Genomic DNA, 5,378 nt, shown 5'->3' on the forward strand with positions numbered 1-5,378 from the left:
TCCTTGTTGACTTTCTGCCTGGGTGATATGTCCATTGATGTAAGTAGAGTGTTAATGTCCCCTACTATTATTGTATTATTGTCAATTTCTCCCTTTATGTCTGTTAATAGTTGCTTTATGTATTTAGGTGTTCTCATATTAAGTGCATAAATATTTACAATTGTCATAGTCTCTTGTTGGATTGATTGTTCCCTTTATCATTATGTAGTGTCCTTCTTTGTCTCTCGTTACAGTTTTCATTTTAAAGTCTATTTTGTGTAATATAAGTATTGCTACTACAGCTCTCTTTCTGCTTCCATCTGCATGGTAAATGATTTCCCACCCCTTCATTTTCAATCTGGCTATGTCTTTCAGTCTGAGGTGAATCTCTTGTAGGCAGCTATAGATGAGTCCTGCTTTTTTATCCATTCAGTCACCCTGTGTCTTTGAGTTGGAGCATTTTATCCATTTACATTCAAAGTAATTAGTGATAGGTATGTATGTATTTATTGCATTTAGTTACTTGTTTTATAGTTGTGTTTGCAGTTCTTCTCCATTTCCTTCTTCTCCTGCTCTCTTCCCTTGTGTTGTGATGGTTTTCTTTAGTCATATGCTTGGATTCCTTTCTCTTTAGTTTTTGCATATATATGACAGGTTTTGATTTGTGGTTAACATTAGGCTCGTATATAACATCTTATGTATATAACAATCTGTATTAACCTGATGGTCACTTAAGTTTGAACCCATTCTAAAAACACTAAATTTGGGCCAGTTACTGGAGGTGGCAGCAGTGAGTGCATCCTTGTGGCCTTGAAAAATCCTGCAAAAATGTCTCTGTACCCATCTCTTGAATACCTGAAGGTAGACAAAGTTATTCAGGCTCAAACTGCCTTTTCTGTAAACCCTGCCAAGCCAGCAATTTTGTCTGAAGCTTCTGCTCCCATCTCTCAAGATGGAAATCTTTATCCTAAATTGTATCCGGAGCTCTCCCAGTACATGGCCCTGAGTTTAAATGGAGAAGAAATCCGTGCAAATATGACCTCAGTCCCTGGAGCATCAGTTCAGGGATTGGTAGCAAGACCTTCCAGTATGAACTATATGGTGGCTCCTGTAACTGGTAACGATATTGGAATTCATAGAGCAGAAATTAAGCAAGAGATTCGTGAAGTCATTTTGTGTAAGGATCAAGTTGGAAAAATTGGGCTCAGACTCAGATCAATAGATAATGGTATATTTGTTCAGCTGGTCCAGGCAAATTCTCCAGCCTCACTGGTTGGTCTGAGATTTGGGGACCAAGTACTCCAAATCAGTGGGGAAAACTGTGCAGGCTGGAGCTCTAATAAAGCACACAAGGTCCTCAAACAGGGTTTTGGAGAGAAGATTACTATGACTGTTTGTGACAGGCCCTTTGAATGGACAATTACCATGCATAAGAATAGTACTAGACATGTTGGCTTTATCTTTAAAAATGGAAAGATAACATCCATAGTGAAAGATAGTTCTGCAGCCAGAAATGGTCTTCTCACAGAACATAACATCTGTGAAGTCAACGGGCAGAATGTCATTGGGCTGAAGGACTCTCAAATTGCCGACATACTGTCAACATCTGAGACTGTAGTTACTATTACAATCATGCCTGCTTTTATCTTTGAACATATTATTAAATGGATGGTACCTAGCATTATGAAAAGCCTGATAGATCACACCATTCCTGAGGTTTAAAAGTCATGGTACAATGGAAACTTCACCGAACTTCTCCAGTTTACTTCTTGGGCAACTTAACTTTATATTATGCACATGAACCTTTCTAGGAGCCAGAGAGCATATGCTGCATGAAAATCTTTCTATCTTACATTATGGCTGTTTTGTTTGGATAACTTGTTCACACTTCAAGAGCATTGTAGCCTTATCCTGGTTTTACAGATGTGAAACTTTGGACAGATTTACTGATTTTCATAGAGTAGTTTCTATACTGGAAACCCAATGCTTTTACAAGCCATTATGATTAGAATGACTGATACAGGCTTAGCTCTGTGTTAGAACAAATCACCTTTATCTTACATATCAAGTAGTGCTGTTCATATTACTTTAGTTCTATGGGATAATTGCATTTTTAGTGTGTTACCATAGTACATGTAGAATGACGACTTTTGATGGTTTTTTAGTTCTGTGTGTATGTGTGTGTGTGTGGATGGGTGTGGGTGTGGCTGTAAAACACCAATTAAGTGCACTGGTTTCATTCCAAGTAAGCATTATACAGTGTATGTAGGTTGCAAGAGATTGTGTTGCTCATCATTAAATTGTAACTATTTTTACTTAAAAGTAAATAAATAAATAAATGCACTAAATTTTTACCCCTCCACACACACAATGTTTTATGTATATGATGTCATACTTCACATCCTTTTATTTTGTGAATCCTTTAACTGATTTTTTATAGATTTTAAATTGATTTTACTGCTTTTGTGCTTTAACTTCTGTAAGGGTTTTATAAGTGATAATCTACTACTTTTATTATGTTTGTATTTACCTGTGAAATTTTTTCCTTTCATAGTTTTCATACTCCTGATTATGGCCTTTTCTTTCCACTCAAAAAATTCCCTTTAACATTTCTTATAAAGTTGCTTTAGTGATGATGAATTCCTTTCTCTAGGAAACTCTTTTATCTCTCCTTCTATTCTGAATGATAACCTTGCTGGATATTCTTGGCTGCAGTTGTTTTCTTTCTTTCTTTGTTTTCCTATCAGCACTTTGCATATATCATGCCACTTTCTTCTGGCCTGCAAAGTTTCTGCTGGAAAATCAGCTGATAATCTTATGGACTTTTCCTTGTATGTAACTGTTCTTTCTCGTGCTGCTTTTAAAATCATTCATGATCACTACTTTGTGCCATTTTAATTATTATGTGTCTTGATGTGGATATCCTTGGATTGATTTTGTTGGGGGTTCTCTGTGCTTTTTGGATATAGAGGTCTGTTTCCTTCCCCAGATTCAGGAAGTTTTCAGCTATTATTTCTTCAAATAAATATTCTGTCCCCCTTTCACTCTCTTCTCCTTCTGGGATCCCTATAAAGTGAATGTTATGCTTGATGATGTCTCTGAGTTCCCTTAATCTATTTTCATTTTTTGTTATTCTTTTTGCTCTCTCCTGTTCAGCTTGATTGCTTTCCATTACTCTGTCCTCCAGGTTGCTGATCCATTCTTCTGCTTCCTCTAGCCTACTATTTATTCCATCTAGTGTATTTTTAATTTCAGTTACTAAGTTCTTCATCTCTGATTGGTTCTTTTTTATATTTTTTATTTCTTTCTTGAAGGTCTCACTGAAATCCTCCATTCTTTTCTGAAGTCCAGTGACCATTACTTTGAATTCTTTGTGACCATCACTTTGAACTCTTTATCAGGCTTACTGTTTATTTCCATTTCATTTAGCTCTTTTGCTATTGTTTTGTCCTATTCTTTCATTTTAGATATATTCCTCTGTCCTGATTTTGTCTAACTCTCTGTGTTTGTCTCTATGTATTAGGAGAATCATTTACATCTCCTAATCTTGAAAGTAGGGACCCTATGAAGAAGGGATCCTGTGATGCCTTATAGCACAATGCCCTCTGTTCACCAGAACCAGGGGCTTCCAGGGTGTCTTCTATGTGGGCTACATGTACCCTCCTATTGTGGCTAAGCTGTGTTTGCCTTTAGTCCAGTCAGCTGCAATGGCCCACTTTGTCTGTTGTAGGCCTGGTTTGGTCCCTGGCTATTAAGGGGCCAGTCTGGGGCCACCATGGGCTTGTAGTTGGGTGGTGTCGGTAGTTAGACCAGATACCTGACCTCAGCCATTTGCCAGAGCTGCAGTTGTCCTGAACTGCAGGGTGCTGTCCCTGCCTTGTCCCCTGAGAGGCTTTTTTTGGTGGGTGGGGACTGCAGTCAGACCAGATGCCTGCTCTCAGTCTGTCTGCTGGAGCTGCTATCAAACTTGTGTGTGTGTGTGTGTGTGTGTGTGTGTGTGGTTATTTTCCCCTCTGCCCAGGGCAGAAGTCAATTTGGAGTGGCAAACAGTCCCTGCTGGGGCTGCTTACAGGATGAGAGGTGGCAGGAAGTGCTTATTAAACAGCTGCTGTTGTGCTGTATCTGTGTGGGGTTGTTCATTACGCTATCTCTTTAAGGACGGGGAATCAGTTTCCTATTACCCTATGGCTCTCCCAGAGCCAAGCCCCTGATTTTTAAAGTAGCCAGAGTTAAGCCCTGCTGGTTGTAAAAAAAACTTATGAAGTTAAGCCCCACTGGTTTTCAAAGCCAAGTATTATAGGGACTCATCTTTTTAATGCAGGTCCTCCAGTCTGGGGCATCTGCTGTGGGCTCTGCTCCTCTCCCTTCTCCGTGCTTGTGTGGTGTCCCTCCCATTTGTAGTTAGTCTCACCGGAAGTTTGGTTCCCAACTGTGTCTCCACCCATCCTGCCCTTTTCTTGTTATGGCCTCCTCTCATGATTAACTGTGGAGGGTCTGATGTGCCTGCTACCTCAGGATCCACCTGGTCTGCTATCTTCAGAACATTCTTGATCAAAAACATAGATATTAATGACTCAGTGTCAAAAACTGATTCCAAAGAGTTGAATTCTGAATATGAAAAAGTTTTAGGAATGCTTAACCGATTCATTTCAATTCTGTTTTCCTTTTCATATTGTACAGACATGCTATAAAATACCTTTGCTAAGTAAGTAAAAGTTCTCAAAATGAGTGTAAAATAAAAATTCAAGTGATAAAAAAGCACTTTGTCAGAGTTTGACATTTTTTTCTGCCTCCATAGAACATAATGTGTCATATATTCAGTGATGTCTTAGATTTGATCAAATGTGGTAATGATTTCCTATAAAAATCTAAAACATGTACATTATTTTAGAAAATTATCCATAGTTCTAAATATTAACACTAGTGCACCTTTCTTTTTTTTTTATAGAGAGGAAGAGATGGGGAGAGAGAATCTTAAGCAGGCTCCATGCCCAGTGCAGAGCCCAACGTGGGGCTCAATCTTACAACCCTGAGATCATGACCTGAGTAGAAATCAAGAGTTGGACACTTAACTGACTGAGCCATCCAGGCACCCCTACTGCACCTTCTTATTTACAAGTAAGCATATTTTAATTCAGTAGAATTTACCTCCTTCAATAAATGTTAACTGAAAATCTGAAAAAAAAAGAACTATATTAGGTACAATGTGGAATATCGAAATAAATAAGATGGCCTCAGCCTGGGTGGCTCAGATGGTTGAGCATCTACCTTTGGCTCAGGTCATGATCCCTGGGTCCTGGGATCAAGCCCCACATCGGGCTCCTGGCTCAGCGGGGAGCCTGCTTCTTCCTCTCCCTCTGCCTCTCCCCCTGCTCATGCTCTCTCTCTGTATCTCTCTG

The 5,378-nt window shown here is 39.1% G+C and overlaps 1 pseudogene; it reads left to right on the forward strand.

The window, feature by feature from the left end:
* The first annotated feature begins 772 nt into the window (after positions 1 to 772).
* On the forward strand, positions 773 to 1,836 carry LOC102741519 (syntenin-1 pseudogene; annotated as a pseudogene).
* Positions 1,837 to 5,378: the final 3,542 nt, after the last annotated feature.

The sequence above is a fragment of the Leptonychotes weddellii genome, chromosome 8 (assembly GCF_054177405.1).
Source record: "Leptonychotes weddellii isolate Sample4059 chromosome 8, ASM5417740v2, whole genome shotgun sequence".
Classification (NCBI taxonomy): Eukaryota; Metazoa; Chordata; class Mammalia; order Carnivora; family Phocidae; genus Leptonychotes; species Leptonychotes weddellii.